Below are 18,842 nucleotides of genomic sequence, written 5' to 3'. Positions count from 1 at the left end.
ATCACCTTCATCATGTGTCTGTTATTGGCTGCTGCCCTTTTTTGCTGGCCATCAAAAAGGGCTTGACCAGCTTTTTCCTTCTTGGATGGGGTGGTAAATAAACTAATTAAGCACTTAATTACAGTAATTAAGAAATCCACAAAATTGAAATGAATGCTTCACCATACAATCTTGGACATTGGATAGCCTATTGGCCCCAAAATTGACACCCCTTGTGGTATTTCCTAAACTTTTATTGCAAGTGGATGGAGTACAATTGAGATTCTTTGACCTTCTCTACTAATCCAAGTGTCTCTTGTTGTCAAAATTGACCGACAAGCCTCCAAACCAATTTTCCCTTTGGTTTGCTTGGGGAGTAGGCTTCACCTTGCTTCTTAAAAGACAAATTCAGCCCCAAATTTGATATTTGGTTGGTTGGCCTTTTGAATCTCCTTGAAATTTCTCAATTTCAGTTGTTGGAATTGAAGTCCTAGGCTCTCAATTTTGAGCATGCATCTTGAGGTTGATGTTAAAACCCTAATTTTTGTTTGTAAATTAGGGTTTACAATAGAGATTGACTGAAATCTCTTTCTCTGATGGCTCAAATTAGGGTCACATTAGCACATTTGATTGACTTTTAATGAAATGCTAAGCAAAGCAATAAATTTTCATGTGCTCGTGACACTAGCTGCTCCTCCACATCACCCAATGCAATGATTGGCCCATGGTGGTCGTGTTTCAATCACCCTCAGCTCCAATCTGCTATATTGACATCATTCTTTCTGTGTAGTTTTACTGCAGTTGGGATTTGTTCTCAGAGGATGGTAGTCTTTGACACTCTCCCTCACTCCTCTTCCACAAGAGAGTGACTGTTGGGACTTGCCACTCTGAGTTCAATCTGTATTATATTTCATTCAATCAGTAGCATCCGTTCTTTCATTATTTTCTTCTTCTTTCTTTAAGTTCTGGTCTAAGTTTACTGTATTGTAGTTGTGTTTGTACACTCCAGTGTTTTCTCTATGCAAAATCTAGCATATCTTTACATAACTTAATGGGGATCTTTGTGGAGCACATGCACATTCTATCCTTTATCCTTCTGTGGGCTTGTTTGAGTTTTTGTCTTGGCCCTTTGATCGGAAAAAGTGTTGGCTGCCTTTTAAAGCTGATATACTTTTAACCAAAGTGCCACATCGTAAAAAAAAGTGATGCCTAGGAAAAACGTCATGTATCCAGCGACACACAATGCTGTGAAGTGCTGCTCACAGGCCTGCACGCCATCACCATGACCTGTATGTTTCACTGGTGGCTGCACACAGTCCAACTCTCATCTAATCCTGCTGCCTTGTGGCTCTTATGCCCTGTCATTTGCCCCCACCTGTCCCATTGCCTGCCCAAGTGCATGCACATGGGTGCTGCCTAGTGCATTACATTTCAACCCCTATTCTGCCCAAGCCTAGAACCTTGACCCAAGGTTGTCGAACACTTTGTCCTGCTGCAAATACTGGTAACGGGATTGTATGTTTCAGATGCTGATCGTTTTAAAGGTTTCCCTAGGTGTAGTAAAGCTGAATGACCTAAATTTACATGTAGTTTAGGTGCTCTGGTTTTCAAAACAAGCATAAAGCTTGAAAAATGTGGTCTTTAAAGAGCTGCTTAAAGGTAGTAAATATGGGTATGTAAACACCTTGACCTAATATCAGATGCTTTTCCGCAGGAAGTGTATGAAGAAGTTGATTTGGTCACAAAGGGTGGAAATTATGGATGGCGAGTGTACGAGGGGACTCAGCTTTATACACCCCCAAGATCTCCGGGGGGTAACACTAGTGCTAGTTCTATACAACCTATATTTCCAATACTTGAGTACAGTCACAAATCTGTAAATGCTAACGAGAATAGTGCATCAATCACGGGGGGCTTTGTCTCTCGGTCCGCACAGGATGCATGTCTTTATGGCAGGTTAGTCTTTCTAGATAATACATTGAGATTTGTTTGTGGAAAGGGGGGCACTGAAGCCTGCCAACGGTCATCAGATTAATTTTTTTGTGCAGAAATAGTGTCTGTCTAGAGGGTGGCTAGGGCACTATAACAAACAGTGAACTCTGCCATCTCTTATAAAATCTATGGCTTTGCTTGCAGGTATGTATATGCAGACCTGTACGGTGGGTATATGTGGGCCGCAGAAGAGAGGCCGTTGGGGAGCGGCAATTACACAACAGCAAGCGTGAAATTTCTATGCGCGGATAACTCGTCGCTTCCATGCCAGAAATCAGCAACAGAAAGGGAGCCCAATTTTCTGTACGTGTTCTCATACGGTGAGGATAACAGCAACAATCTGTATGTACTAAGTGCGAATGGGGTCTACAAAGTGGTGAGTCCAGGAGCCTGTGGTTTCCAGTGCAATGCCACCCTGCCTGCTGGGGCCTTAGTGCCTGTACCATCACCAACTCCGTCGGTTACACCATCGGTCTCCCCATCAGCAGCTCCGCGGGGAAGCTCAGGTGTTGCAAACCTGCCCACTTGGACTTCCCACGTTCTACTTCTATCCTGCATTATTCTTGCCGGTCTCTTTGTACTCATAGAGCCAGTTTAGATAATGTAAGTGCTAATCTCTCTCTCTCTCTCTCTCTCTCTCTCTCTCTCTCTCTCTGGGGTGCACAGTCAAGGACTGGTCATCGGAAAGCTCGAGTGCAACTCTCATGCGCCCTGGGCTATGGGGCTATGGGGATTGCACTCGTTATCTTGTGTTTACCGAGAGAGAGAGAGAGAGAGAGAGAGAGAGAGAGAGCTCTTTTGCAGGCATTGTAGCCTCGTGTCTTTGTAACCTTTTAGCTTTCGATCTTTTCTTCCCGTTTTTGAGGCTGCTTGGTGCGCCTGTAAATAAGTTCAAACGAGAGAGAGAGAGAGAGAGAGAGAGTGAGTGAGTGTGTGTGTGTGTGTTTCAATGCCAAATTTCTTCGTGATCCCCTTCTATTCTTTTGGCTCCATATGCTGTTTCCTACTTGTTTTTGAGTATGCTTGGTTGGCCCGAAGGCCCCTTTGTTGTAAATATTTCAATTTATTAATTCATACTTCTTGATTAATTGAGAGAGAGAGTTAAGTGGTGTAGCTTAGTTGGTTTAGTTGAACAGGACAGTGATTAAAAGGGTCTTTGATTCTACTCTTACATCCTGCATAGTCATTTAGTATAGGTGCTACAAAAGGGAAAATTGAACATGGGTCAATGGGAATCAAAACAAGTGGCCGCGCGCAAGCGTAAAGCGGTGTAGCTTAGTTGGTATAGAGTTATGCAATTATTTATGTTGAAATCTCCTTGCAATATTGCATATATTTCTATCTAAAATTGTATTTTAAAAAGATGTATGAGATTGGTAGTTGTTTATGTTGGGTGGTGGTATATCAATGCGACTTGTATGAAATGATGTAATTAATTCATGTTGCTTGTGCACACAATGTGTTTTCTTAGGAAATGATTATTAAATATGCGATTTTATTTGTAAGGAGATGGTAATCATATTAAGTGCTTTTGAGAATATTTGTTTAGACCACAAAATGTAAGTTTCCAATGATTGTTGATTGTTGAATTCTCAAAGTTGACATTATTGGTTGCAAAATGTATATGCAAATATCGTTGAACATTCTTGATAATTTAGTATAGTATAATTGATGAGTTTGTTATGTTGGATTGATTGTAAAATTTTATCATCATGAGTGCTTGTATGGATTGACTTGGCAAATGTATTGGAAGTTTAATATTCATCTCTTCCTTCCTTTGCTCCCCTCAGTAATATTGTCCTCAAAGATGAGAATTAAGTGTTCCAAAGTTTTGAGAGGTATTATTTGTGTAATGAAGTGGAGTTAATTTTATCTCATTTTTGGTTTTTAAAAATCCTTATATAATTTTTTGTAGAGTTATATTTGATATAACAAATATATTCTCTCAAATCTTGGAAACTTTTTTAAGCCTAATGAAAAATCCTCAAAAACTATATTAAGGGCCCTTGAAAATTAGTTGTCAAGTGCGCCACTTAGGGAGTGTTTATCTTATCATGTGGTGTAATGTGCTCGTGTTAGTGAAATTGGAAGTTGGGTCGAGCCTAAGTGTTGTTTCACATTTGAGGACCCAGTTTGTGTGTAAGGGAGGTGTGATGGGTGAAGCTTAGGAAGATAGATCTAATCATAGGTGAGTGTGACCTACCTAGGCATGTCTTGATCTTGATGTGTCCTAAGCGTGAAGTGGAAAATAAAAAAGGGGCTAGGGGGTTAAGGGCGGAGTTGATTGATCGAGGCTATTGGGTGCACTTAACTTAAGAACCCCTAGGTGCGGTGACTGTGGTGCTCATGTAGTGAGTTTCTAACTTTCTCGTGATTTTTTTCTTTGTCTTTTTACTTTTTTTTTTGAAAGGAACGAAGAACTAATCTTCGTCATCATGGTCGCGAGAAGAAGTTGGAGGCCCAAGTGACTTGCTAAGGAGGGCTTATCCTTGTATATATCCTTTTAGATTCATTCTAACTTGGAGAGGAGTTGTGGACAAAAATGGGTGGTTGCACCTAGTGAAGCGACTCTCGTTCATGTCCTCTAATAGGGCATCATGGTCGTGAGAAGAAGTTGGAGGCCTAAGCGACTCGCTAAGGAGGGCTTTTCCTTGTATATGTCCTTTTAGATTCATTCTAACTTGGAGAGGAGTTGTGGACAAAAATGGGTGGTTGCACCTAGCGAAGCGACCCTCGTTCATGTCCTCTAATAGGGCCATGCAAAAGGATGGTAAGAGGGCAGCTTGCATCATCAACCTAGCCATGGCACAACTATCCATGTTGACATTAAGATCAAAAAATAGGGGCGGGAGGTGGTACTCTTGAGGTGCAGGATCCTATCTAAGTAGTACCGTAAGTAATCTAAGATAGTTACAAGTAGTATTAAAGGCAGGATTAAGGCAAAAAGTAAAGTCATTGAGAAAGTGGGAGATCGAGTCTTGTAACTCACTCTCAGTAAAGGTTAGGACATCCTTGGACTTGGTGGCATTTACATTGTATACTTTTGGGAAATCATATCTGTCGTGGATATCAGGGTTGAAGTCCATCCTTACCCTTCTTGGATATGGCATGTATGTGGGGTTGTTCCTCTCGAAGGGTTGTGTTAAACAACATCTAAGTATCCAAGTTGATGTTTCAAATTTTTTGCACCTCCATGACTTTGTTTTCCCAGTAATTAGGTGCTTTAATTCTCCATTGCGTTGGATTTTTCTCTCTCTTGGTGCCGAGCCTTCCTCCCATGCTTATCACCTTCTCCATCACTTTGGTTGATAGTACTTTGCATAGGGTGGAGGGGAATGGGAAAGTGAAGTCGAAGGGTTGGCGGTTGTTTTCTTTTTGCTCCCACCCTATGAGCTTCGCATTTTAATCCATTTGGAAACAATCTTCTAGTGGTGGAATGGGCACTTCTGGGGCTACTATTGGTGGGGCGTTTAATCTTCTCCTTGCCTTATCAAACATATTCATTCTCTTCTTTTTGATTTTTGCTTTTCACTTAGTAATGGTGTCAATCTTTTGTTGCGTTTCTGGTTGTGGAGAGGGAGGTTGCAGGACAAGCTCCTCATCTGGTTGTCCCATTTTGAATTCTAGCCTTGCTTCTAGAAGTGGCCTTTGCATTTCATCTTCTCTCCTAGCCACTTGCAATTCTTCTTTCTTTAAGTTTATAAGGTCCACATCTTGGACTGTTAGGCTCGCCCTTAGCAAATAACTTCTTTGATCATGTTGACTTAGGTTGGTCCCTCCTCCTTGTGATTGAGCACACAACCCATGCCTTATGGCTCTGAGGGCAATCTCTAGCTTTTTCTTGAGTGTCTCAATGTCCTCCTCTTCTGATGATTGTATGCCATCCAATACTGTATTGAGGAAGGTACGTTGTTAGGCTTCTAGTCTTGTTTATGCAACCTCTGCCTTGCTTTATGCTAACACTCTATTTCCTTTTGCAACAAGGGCCAAGTGGCTTGCTAGGTCTTTCACCCTTCTTTGTCACCCATTCCTCGGCTTTCTATTTCATTTTTTCTAAGCTTTTATTTTGTCTTTGCACTAAGGCCAATATGGTTGGTTCTTGCTCTTTCCACATTTCTGTTATTTTCTCCTCCTTCAAACATTCGATCTCTCTCTTTCTCGCTCTCTCTAATCTCCCTTGCTCTTCCATCTTTATCAGTAGCCTACTTGTCATTTTATCCATTTGTTTTTGATGCTCTTCTCCTTCTTGAGCTTTCACTGCTTCTTTTGTTGCGAGCCAATCCATGGCTTCTTGGATTTTGTCCATTTGCCATGTCAGCTCTTCATTTTGCACAACGAGGAGTTTGTATTGTCTTTGCAGGCCAATCAGCTCTTGATGCTCTTCGTCGTGCCCTTTTCTCCACTTATCTTATTTTCGTTCTTTTGCCTTGAGTTCTACCTTCAGCTTAATTATCTCTTTTTAATAGTTTGCCACTTGACGTGTTCTCTTGAGTTGGTAGGTTGCTAGTGTCTCCTTCTCAGCCTCCAACTCGGGTATCACTATCTTTTTATCCTCCTTTGCTTTCTCGAGTTGTGAGAGAAGCTCTTTGATATATTCATTGTAGCCCAAGATAGGCGGCATGACAGTGGGGATGGAAGTGGTGGAAACCTCTACCTTTTGCCTTCTGGGGTCTTGTCTCAACTTGACGTCCACAACCATAGTCTCTTGGTTCTAGTCATTGGGGTTCTTGCTCTTACATCTAGGGTTATATCTTGTGCCTTGCTCACTAGTAATTGCACTCAAGCCATGAGATTGCTGGCATCTATCTTAAGCATAGTGCTTTGGGTGGTTGTAGAGGTCGGGGTAGTCGGCATGAAAGTGGGGAAGACTAGGTGAAGCAAGCCCAAGCTTGCCCTTGCCTTTTGCCACCGGGGGTGGTATGCTGTCTGGCACTTAGGCACTAGTTCTGGGCCTTCTTCTCTAAAAGGGCTTATGGCAACTGACTCCTCCTCCTTGGAGCGTTGCTCTACTGATATGTGGATGGCCCTAGCCATGTCCTCATCTTCTCTCCTTCTAAGCTCCTTAGCCTCTTCATCTACCTTTCTTTCTCTGCTCTTTGGTCTTCTTAAACTCCCTTTTTGCCTTGAGGAAGTCCACTTTTTCTTTCTTCCTTTTCTCTTATTCAGCCTTCTTTTGGGGGTCCTTTTCTTTTGCTTCTTAGCCCCTCCTTGGCTAAACTTTGTCTCGTGCTCTCCTTCCTCACTCACTGTTCTCTCGCTAGATTGTTCTTGCTCTTGGAATGGTGACATGTCAGGTGTCTCTTCAACTTGTTCTTCTCCTTACACCTCTTTTATTGCCTCCTTGATAATGGTTGTTAATACCCCACCAAATCCTATGGTTGAGGCCTTGGAGGGTGAATTTTTCCTTGCCTTGGAGGTCGGGGACTCTCCACCTGCTGGTCTTCCATATGTGGCCAGTGCTTTTGTTGAGGTTTCGTTCGTTTTTTGCACGAAGCCATTCAGGTTCACTTCGTCCAAGAATTTGACTATAATGCATTCCAGCATAGGTACGTTGATCTGGCTCATTAGTGCATGGTACCTATGATTGGAGAACAAGGCATGCACCATCTTTGCTTGTAGCTGAACTTTCGGATATGGGATATCATTGAGGTTGATGCCATCATTGGTGTGGACTAGAATCTTCTTCATTCCTGGCATGCTATACACATCCCTTCTAGGTCATATCTCGACTTTGTTGGCTAGGCTAAATGATCTCTCTACCAACTCAGGGCTTAGCTCAACCTCCACCTCACGGGTTTCCTCTTCTTGCTGTACAATTATAGTGCTGTGGTTCCTATTGAAGGTTGGAAGGAATTTTGCGCACTTTTATAGTCAACTACTTGCCCGACTTTCTCTAGGTACTTCAAATTGCATTGTTTCACAATCTATTTCATGGCATATTCTTCAATGGCTACATTCTCCAAGTTCAAGACATGCTTTAACTTGAATTGGTTGAAGGCCCTTGTCTCTATTGATAGCTCGTACTTTGTTTGTTCCTCTTGTGAGAACGGAAGTTTGTTGCTTTTCTCTTGACATGCCATTGTGGGTCCTTGTCATAACACCATAGCTCACTATTAGTTTTCTTAAGATGATTCCTTGCAAGAAGATGAGTAGAGAATGATTGTGTGCTTATAGAAGCATGAAATGCTTAAGTACGGAAATAGACTTTTTCTTCAAGCAATCCGCACAATCCAATAAAAATCCATGAATTTTTTTTAAATAGTATGTTTTTTCAATTTTCAGTATGTTTTTCCACCTTATCCTTTTCCCCCTTGGAAATGAGAAGAATTCTTTCTACGATTAGAGGGTGAAGGGTTAAGGACAATCAATACGCATTCATAGTGTCTTACTTCTACATAAGCTAAGTGTATAATTGCAGGTTGTATTCCAAGTAGGCATGGCAGGCCATGTCAAAAGTCGAATGTCGATGCTTGTTGTGTATGTCAGGACATCCATTAGAAAGTCACTAGAGGGGATTCGGCTAGCAATATTTAATTCCTCGTCAGTCAAGACGTGGTTTAGGTAGGGATGGGCAAGTTTGTGGGCATCTAAATTCCGACGGTGAGTGATGGCTAAGATTCTGAATGAGATAGAAGCCGTGTAAGTTGGATCATACTCTAATGTCTTAATTGCACGTCTTTGCTCGACATTGGTTATGATACGACAGCCTTACTATTCCCTTGGAGTCGGAGGGCATACCATTTATGCAAGAAGGTAGACTTAGTGTTGATGAGGGCCTTTAACACTTTAATTTTCTCGACCATGGTAGAGAACATACACATATCATAAGATGTGATGAGTTGTTTGCGCACTTGCTTGTGAGAGATTTCGTTGTCAATTAACTCTTCACCTATACCGTGGGGGACTTAACGAACACGAATTCAAATTCCTCCTAGGAGCAAGGTAGCGTGCACACTTTAGTTGCTAAAATCTTATCTAAAAGATCTAAGTCTAATCGGTCAAAGCTTTTAGTAAGCATAGTGAACGCAACATCTAAGCGTCGAATGCAAGTAACCAAGTTATCCCTCGTATTCTTAGCTAAGTTTGAGGCCAAGGTAAGGATAGATCACCGCTCATAAGAGGGTTTAAGTTTAGTAGGAGGTTGGGGTTTGACTAGGCTAGATAGCTCGACAGTTGATGCTTACAACTTTTGTGGATTTGGAGGGTTTCGCTTTAGATTCTTGAGCGATAAGCATAGTTTGTGATTTTGTTGTTGTGTTGCTAGATGTTTGTGAAGCTCTTGAAATGCTAGCAGTGCTAGGTTGAGACAGTTTGGGAGCAACAAATTGCATATTCAATTGGTAGACTTGTTGAGCTTTGTAGGCTTAGTGGGTTTAGGCTTTATGGGCTTCGTAGCTTGAGTCTTTTATGGCTTCAGCTCCTTAATTGTTGTGCTATCCTAGTTAGGCAAGTTTTGTCAAGAATCGTGTGGTGGGGGGACTTGCTTGAGTTGCTATGCCAAACACATTGTATACACAAGAGGAAGCTCACTCAAGAACACAAGAAGAGAGATGGAGGCCAAAATGTTTTCTTGTTGATTTTTTTTTCTTCTTCCACTCACAATACAATGTACACAAAGTATAGATAAGATACAACATAAAGGAAAGTGGCTTACTAAGTCAAATAGTGTATAACATACTAAACTAATTGATTGACGCTATATCTTTGTCAGTTGTAGTTAGGTGTAACAAACTAAATATAATAAGTGATAAGTTAGTGGCCATGTGAGTATCATAATGACCACCAACGTGCTAAGTGTAGACGTGCAGACTTATCTAGCGAGGCGGTTCATCATCAATGTCTGCACGTGTTGAGCTTGCCATCTCAACATGTTTGAGGGTTGCGCTTAAGTAGTGTTCTTAGCAATCTTGGCTTTAGGTATCTACATCCAGGTATTTCCCTCATAATAACCTTGCACTTGAAATAGGGTTTTGGGAATCCATCGTAGCTTGATCATGCGTCAATGCCTATAGTGCCTTTTTTACCTCTTAGGTTGAGTATGAGTCCTTAGCATTGCGAGATCGTGTCTGCTTACTTCTAGGTGGTGGGCCTCGGGGTGTAGGTGCCCATTTGAATTTGGGCTCATTGGCTTTGGTTGCATTCTCGGTCGTGTGTTATCATTGAGACTTGATGGGTTGTGATGAGGCATGATTCCTCTCCTTAGACTTGGTTGTAGGTTTTTCTATTTGGTGGCTTTGTGGGCTTTGGTGTGGCTACATTGCACTTGTTGAAAATCCTCACTATGTGTACATTGCCGATGGCAAGGTGAATCACATCAACTTGTAATTGACATTGCAATATGTTTGCTTCTTAAATGCGCGTTCTAACAACGATTCTTTATCGGCACCCTTTGTGTTTGGCAACACATAAAAGACCTTGGGTATGCTCTCAGACTCGATAGAGATCACGAGTTTGCACTTTTCCAAAAGCGCCTATAATTGACCCCCAAATGGGCTGAGTTTAGTCTTCATGGATTGTAGTTGTGGTTGACTAATTAGAGTCCAATGATTGTGAGTTAAGATATTAAAGTCGGCTCCCTCATTAATCAAGGCATCGAAGGTATGTGTTTGTTGGGCAGTGATCATTATGCATAGGTAAGCAGGTGCTATTGCTTTCTCATGTTCGTCCTTAATCTCTGTGATTGTGGCAACTTGTACGTTTGCAGGGGACTCTAGCATCGTACTTCTTTATGTGCCTACCATTGAAAAAGCCCATGCCCTTGCCGTTTAGGGTCTCGAGCTTTACATTGCCAGTTTAGTTGATGGTACATACTCTGAAAGGCCATAATCTCCTAAACTTCATCTTCTATTTATGGCCTTTCACTAAGTATAATAACACTAGGTCACCCTGGTCGAAGTTGCGCAACTTGACATGCTTGTTAAACTAGCTCTTTTATGTTGTGCCTTTTTGCAAATCAGCGCATGGGTGGCTAGAAGTCAAGTCTCTGATAGGCGTTCTAGCTCAATTAGGCATTCCATCCATGTCTTCTTTCCATCCCATCTCTCTTGGATGGCCACTCTTAGGTTAGGGACAAAGAATTCTACCGGTAGAATGGCTTCAGCTCCCTAGGTTAGTTTAAAGGGAGCTTTCTCCACAGTTGTTTTATAGGCTGTTTGATAGGCCCATAAAGCTGCCATAAGCTTGTTGTTCTAGTCATTGCGAGAAGCAAAGATACCTTAGTTAGGACATTTACTAAGATCTTGTTTGTGGATTCAACCATGCCATAATCTTGAGGGTAGTCGGGTGAAGATTTCCTATGGATGATTAGGAAGGTAGACATGAGGTGGGCAATCACTTCATTGATGAAGTGTGTGCCTTGATCATTAACTAGTTCAACGGGGTAGTTGAATCATGAGATTACTTGCTCCCAAAGGAATTTGGCTACTGAGCATCGTTTTTCTTGGTGGATCGTGCTTCTGTCCACTTTGTGAGATAGTATGTGGTGACTATGATGTACTTGGCCTACGAGTATTGTGCTGTAGGACTAATCGGCCCAATGAAGTCAATCTTCCATTTTTCAAATGGCTATCTTGCGATGATTGGGGTGAGATCCATCTTGTCATTACGAACAGGGACCTTGGTCCATTGGCACTCATCATAGTGCTTCATGAATTGTGCTGCATCATGGAAAAGCGTAGGCCACCATAGTTGAGACTGCAGCACCTTGTGTGTTATCATATCTTCGTTGAAGTGTCCTCCCATGATTTTGCAGTGTGCCTCCACAAGTACGTAATGCATCTCTTATTCGCACACACATTGTCATAGTAAGCCATCTTGTCCTAACCTATAGAGTTGATCAGTTATCAAGTGACAGGGTTGTATCTTGAGGATAAGGCACCTAAGCTAGGCCTTCTCGATACATCTGTCGGGTAGTTTGTACTCTAGCACTTGGGCTATGTTATCTGGCCAGTATAGCGTCAAGTTGGCTCTAACCAAGTCATTTTCGCTAGACAGGTTGAAAAGATGTGCATCTGGTAAGTCATCTACTATACCTTGTCCAACGACTTCTCTCGTGGGTATGTGGAACATGTGATCAGCCATGTAATGTTGCTTCCCTTTGTGTACGACCACAAGGAAGTCGAACTCTAAAAGCAGAAGTAACCATCACACAATGCGTCATATAGTAGTGTAAGGTTTATTCACAACATAAAGTAAGGCTTGATGGTCAACAAAGAAGGTGAAAGGCGTAGCCAGAAGATAATATTGGAATTTCTTAACAGAAAACACCATGGCCAAACTCTCTCTCTCAGTCATGGAATAGTTCATCTCAGTATCCATGAACTACTTGCTAGAAAAACTCACAGGATAGTCTAAGTTGTGTTCTCCAAGCTAACACAAAATAGCTCCCACGACCAACTTCGAAGCATCAATGTGTATGTGGAAGGTGACGGGGTCTAAGTCTGGGGCTCGTAGAATGGGTATAGTTGTTAGAGCATTTTTCAAGTTTTTATATGCATGTTGGCATTTCTTAGTCCACTTGAATATTATTAGTAGTTTGTAGAGTAGTCTAGTGTTTAATGCATGGTCTAACATGAATCGTCGATAGTATCCCATATGTCCTAGGAAGCACAGAATTTCCTTATAGATGGTTGGCGGTGGAAGGTCGACAATAGCCTTGACTTTTAAGAAGTTGGTGGCAATGCCGTTCTTGGATACCACGTGTCCTAGGATGCAGTCATGTTTCATTCAAAATTGGCACTTAAGGGGGTTCAACAAGAGATACAATCTGCATCGTTTAAAGACTATACGAAGTTTGTCTAGGTGTTCCCTCCAGCTCGAGTGAACATACAGATCGTCAAAACGAACACTTGCAACTCTCTTCTAAACATGTCCTTGAAGATGACACACACGAGCCGTTGAAATGTGGCTGATGTGTTTGTTAGCCTAAAAGGCATGACTATGTAGGTGAAGACACCCCCATTGGGTAGCGAATGTGGTCTTATGCTTGTAATAGAGTAAAAGTGCCTAAATGCCTTAGCCAATATTTAGCCTACTAGGGTTAAGTATAAAAGGCTAATTTGTAACTAGCCTAATATCTTTTCCCCATTTTACAACATTACATATTTGAGGTCTCAACCTCCCATCAGCTAAGAGGGTGCATACTCTTGGCCACCATAGCTTGGGATGCATACCATGTAGCAGCCTCTTATCATTTGATTCTTAGCCATGTATTTTCAATTTAATGGCTTGCTGTGGGAATTAGCTTCTTTACATTGGTTTTAGAGCACATCTTTGATCCAATGGGAAGGTCATTTTCATGGTGAATTTGGTTACAATTTAGGCACAGAGTAACTGGAGGACAAGAATTAGTCACATGATTTGACTCACTTAAAACCATGACTAGTTAAGGTCTATGTAGTAAGTCATGACTAGATTTGATAGTCTTGATGAATATCTGAAGAAATAATGGTAGATTCATGGTCATTTTGGTGGTTTGTGGTCAATTTGGGGCCATTGTGAAGGATCATGGACCTAACTGAAGCCTAAACTGGGTTTAGAAGTGTTAAACCATGGCTACTTTTTGGATCATGGCTTCTCTTTCCTCTTTTCAAGCTTCTTGCTAAAAACTGCCATGGAGATCTCTTCTCATTTCTCTTTGCCATGATCATTTCTCTTCAAGATACTTAGAAGAGATGATTCATGATACCCTGGGCAACCTATTGACTACCTATTTGATGGATCTTCATGAAGTTTATCATCACGTAATGCAAGAGGAGGAGTTTGGTAGTTTGCGCTGATTTTTTTCAACATACTCTTGTCTTGGAAATCATCATCATTCTCCATCATTGACTTTCTCCTTCATTTGTTGGATCATTGGTAGCCCTGAGATGAAGTACCTACACTCTATTGCTTGATCTTTCACTCTCCTTCAGCCCTAAAGCTTCCTTCACAACCCTAGCTATGGCTGAAAATGGACAACATGAAGATTTTAGTAATTTCTTGAAGTTTTGAGCCAATCTTGGCCTCTTTTAGCTTCAAGAAGTGGAAATCAAGCATCTACAACCCACATTGGGCAAACATTGGAGTTTCCAAGCAAGATTGAAGCATTTTTCTCATCATCATAGATTGGGGCAAAATAGGGTAGCCATCAATCTTCATAAAATTTTGCTTTCCTTGAGGCTTCAATTCATGGGGCTTTTATTGTCTATAGGCTTGGGAAGGTTTAATTGAAGGTATTCCATTAAGATTGGGTTTACATTGAAGAATTTCTTCAAGATTGAAGGCATTTTTCGCCTCTTGAACATGGCAATGTCTGAAAATTCTTAGAATCCTTGATTCTAACAAGAATCTATACTCTTCAAAGCTCAAAGGATCTTCTCTAACAAGCCATCGTAGACTTCTATCAAGTCATTGGATTCTCTTGAAGCATTAGAGCAATCTTATTGAAATTACATGGGAGCAATTATATTGGACAAAGAATCTTCTCTAACAAGCCATTGTAGACTTCTATCAAGTCATTGGATTCTCTTGAAGCATTAGAGTAATCTTATTGAAATTACATAGGAGCAATCATATTGGACAAAGTTTTCTTAAAGTTGGTCTTATAATCTTCAATCTTGGTGCATTGATGGTGGTTTATGTTGAATATTGATTGGTTGGATTCATCTACTACTCTTCATCAACATTAAAGAGGTAATTCTATTGCTTTCCGCTTAATCTCTCTTTTCATCCCATTGTTGAATCAGTCCTATTGTTCATAAGAGAGATTGAGTGTAATAGAATCTCTTAATTCCCATTGAAGAGCATGTAGAATTCAGCCTAGGATTGATTATGATTGCTTGATGAATTTCTTTCCTACCTATTATTCAAATGTTGATGTTGAATTGCTTACATAAATGCTACTCATTGCATACTTGGATTTTTGTTGGATGATTGAACATTCATGCTATAGGACTGACATAATAATAAAAATGGTAAGTGAGAATATTGTAAAATAGTGAGTCATTGCAAAAAGGCAGTGCCCTATCCATAGCCTTCTCAATTTAGTCATTTCCCAATACCCACTTACATTTCATTGAAAAATTTAAAGGCTTTTTCAATCAATGCATAATATATTTGTTTGATTAGCCATTAGAATGTACTTGCCATGTTGATTCCTGTGAAAAAAGTGGATGCGAGGCGAGATGGGAAGACAAAAGAGAGGTGACTCTCCCTTCTTGATTATGACCCTAAAGGGGTGCACAACCCTGCTTGAGGAGGAACTTTGCATACCCTTCTTGTCTCAGAGCTCATACAATTTTCAAATTTAGGTGCAGATACATTCCCCATTGTCACAGTTTGGCAGTAGAAAACAGTGATCAATCCTATTTAGGGTACCACAAGTGGTTAAAGATTCCATTTGGAACAAGATTGCAAGAGGTGCATGGCATCTCCTATTTTTAGGATACCTATAGGTGGTGGTCATAGTTTTTACAAGTCTGACAACAGATACCTACCAATCTACATGTTATCCTTGAGCCCTACAGGTGCCCTATAATCCTCTTCTAATTGTTGGAGTGGTTTACAAGGGTTTCTTCCACTTAGGGTATTCCTATAGGGTCAAACATGGTACTTATAGGTGGTGGACAGGGTGGAAGAAACTTGTGTTCAGACATGAAGATTCAAGTAAATTTTTTTTTGTCTTAATCCAAACTGAGAACTTGATAGCTTTATTTTAAGAGGGGTCTAAGCTTCGATTTGAATGAAAAATTTTGGTGATCCGATATCAAGAGCTTAAGTTATTGCTAATTTTTCAACACTAGGTACAATGAGATATCATCTAGATGGCATACAAGGGGGAGATTGTTTGTCATTGTTCCATTGAGAGGATCCAAGCCAAGTCTATATCTGTTGAAATTTATGTATCCCCATATAATAAGCTTTCCATAGAGCTATTAACCATTGGGATTGATGCTATATTATGAGAGAAACATGGGATTTATTGACAAACTGTTTACTATTACAACATTGTCTCTTAATGGCCAGGAATAAGAAGGCTCCATTATTGAAGCATTGAATGATGCTGTCAGGGACTTTCAAGAGGATTGAAATTACACAAATAAAGCACATAATATTGAACAAATAGATGAAGATTTAAGCATTGGGATTGCTTACAACATACACCAAGGATAAGATGACATATATGAAGTGTATGTAGTGAAGGATTAACCTTTATTGTCAAAAGAGTTGGGACATGCCAATGAAGGAATTTCTAAGTATTTGAAGACTTTGAATGAAGGCTTAACATATATGAATTAAGGTTTGATGCAAGGGATGGCACAAGTAAGCAAGGGAATCTTTGATATGTAGCAAAGCAACAAATCTTTATTTCAAGAACTCATCTCAACCATAAAGGAAATTGGGAGAAGCCACAAAGGGAACCTCAAAGTATTGAAGATCCACATGTCATCCCCTTTGTTAGTAATCTTTCCCATCCAAACAGAGAGAGTTGTCAATTAATTATGCATAGTTTTGAAAGGGGAGAACCATTTAGAGTGAGGGGAAACCATCATCCTTCACAAATCCATGGCATTCATACCCCAAGGTCTTAGTTTAGCAGTCCAAAAGATAGTCATAGACATGAAGGGAAACAAAATTCAATCGATGGGATAATGATTATCATGGATGTGACCCCTTCTACAAAAATTTTTATCATTAGCCCTCAAATGTGCAAAAAGGAAATACAGTCAATAATCAAGTTCACGAAGGTGAAAGGTATGATGAGCGAAGATCACCCCGTGATATCCCAAACCAAGGGCATGTTTCAAATGTTTAACCCTCATCTCATGGTTTTGGGCCACCTAATTTTAAGAAAACTCATGGAATAAAGATTTATGGAGACATTATTCTTATGGGTAGCCATCTTACAATGAAAAAGAATATAAGAAAAAAATCATTATCACTAATTTTAAAGGGGATAGTACTTCACCTTCAGAATGGGAGGAGTGGATCAATAAGCTTTGATTGTACTTCACCCTTTATCCTAGAAGTGAAGAAACTAATATTTATTTTTTTTCTCTTCATTTTGAAGGTTACGCCCATACTTGGTGGCAGTACATGCACAAGATTGGGCAAAACTTTCTCACTAGGGGGGAGTTCAAGCAAGCAATGATTGATGTCTTTGTTTCTCCTTTGGAAAAGAAAGGCTCCAAAGAAGATGGTGTTGAGATGTTTGCAATCACACCTACTGTAGTCTCTTTGGATGGAGCAGTGAGGGCTCATGACAAGAATTTCATAAGCACAATAGGAGGATGTGCAGCCTAGACTTTCCTATAAAGCATTGTACTTGCTTCCTTTTCTTGAATTGAATGATAGTACTCTTTTGTTTCTAGTAAAGTGTCTGTGTCATTGTCCATACACAAGATTGTTTTTATGAGTCCAAGTCTCAATCTTGAAACCTAATGTAGTTGTGTGACAGTTGGCCTTGTCTTTGTCTATGTCTTCATGAGGTTGGTGTTTATCTTTCAACCCCCATAGCTTCTGCATTGCCATGTCCTAGATCCATATTTCAACATGGTATTAAAGCTTAGTCGGGCATGGCCTAGCTTCGCTAAGCTCATCTTCACTTTTGGTCAGCTCATGACTTCACTTCCTGTCCCACTCTCACTCTATCTTCAGTGAAGCTTCAATGGCTTCCATAGCCAAACAACACCCATTTAATTTTGAGCTCTTGGATCTTATCATACAAGAAAAATCTATTCACGCTTGCTTTTGAGAATATCTTTGTCACTTGAGGGTGCATTAGTTTGTTATAGAAATTACAGACATTAAGCTACACACTGCCCAACATTGTGTGTTTTCTTGTCCACTGTTAAAACAGGTGCACTCTGTGGTCGTATGGCCAGATCTTTGCATACGGGTTGCCATTCATCCTGCGCTTAGAGAGCAATTGAAGCTTAGTTCAGAGGCTTAATCCACACCAAAGGTATTGTGGAATAGTTGCTTTTGTGAGTTGTTGCGATTGAAAAACTAGGCTAGCACGGAAACCTAAAGAAGTCTGCCGTAGCTAAAATCTCTCAAGCTCATCTCTCCTTCATTTTCTCTCTCTTGCCACTTAAACCTAGCCAAGACCACTCTGATTTAAAGTCCCAGCATCGAACCAAGGAGGGGAAGATTTGGATTTGGAAGATCTTGAAGTTTTTGGAAAACCTAAGAAGATGCAAGCATAGTATCTATTGACACTCATTCAATGACTTTTGCCACTTGTGTCCTTTGACACAATCAGCTCATTTGCTAATCTAATCTAAGAATTGTGGTGTTGATTTGCTATTGCTCCAACCATCCAATATGGAAAAATACTCTCCAACAGCTCGCTTCAAAACAATCGGGTTTCACACCTGGTAAATCCGCATAAAACTCATCTTGATGAAGAAGGGCATACGGCCATTATCATTGGACAAGAAAAGAAGCCTCGAGATGCAACTCTTGCAGTTACTTGGCAGAAGAATGATGACAAAGCACATGCCATCATCAAATTGAGTTGGATAATAGCTACATCCATCATGTAGATGCTTGTGACACATCCCATGACACTTGGGATAGATTAAATACATTGTTTGGTGCACAGTCCAAGTCCTCAAAGTATGGTTTATTGATTGAACTCTTTCGACTTGATATGAAGTCTAATACATCCTTGGTATCTCATCTTAACTAGATGGAAAGTCTCCTAACCCAACTTGTAGGGATAAATCTCAAAATGGATGAATATATTTGTATTGGTGTTTTGCTAAAAAGTTTACTTTTTTGATTATGATAATGTTTCAATCACCTTAATTAACATGCCAAATCCTAAACTGGTTGACATTAAGGCCTCTCTATTGGAAGAAGAAAAGAAGATCAATAATAAAGAATAA

General features: G+C 40.4%; 1 pseudogene across 1 annotated transcript; it reads left to right on the top strand.

Annotated features, from left to right (window-relative positions):
• Window positions 1–1,669: 1,669 nt before the first annotated feature.
• On the top strand, window positions 1,670–3,037 carry LOC148031310 (HIPL1 protein pseudogene; annotated as a pseudogene). Its single transcript, XR_015691956.1, has 2 exons — window positions 1,670–1,935; window positions 2,116–3,037. The product of XR_015691956.1 is annotated as an HIPL1 protein pseudogene (transcript).
• Window positions 3,038–18,842: the final 15,805 nt, after the last annotated feature.

This window comes from Lygodium microphyllum, chromosome 9 (genome assembly GCF_053477565.2).
Source record: "Lygodium microphyllum isolate KBCC chromosome 9, Lygodium_microphyllum_v1.1.10, whole genome shotgun sequence".
Classification (NCBI taxonomy): domain Eukaryota; kingdom Viridiplantae; phylum Streptophyta; class Polypodiopsida; order Schizaeales; family Lygodiaceae; genus Lygodium; species Lygodium microphyllum.
The sequence above is the reverse complement of the archived record's forward strand: the minus strand, read 5'-3'. Positions and strand labels throughout refer to the sequence as shown.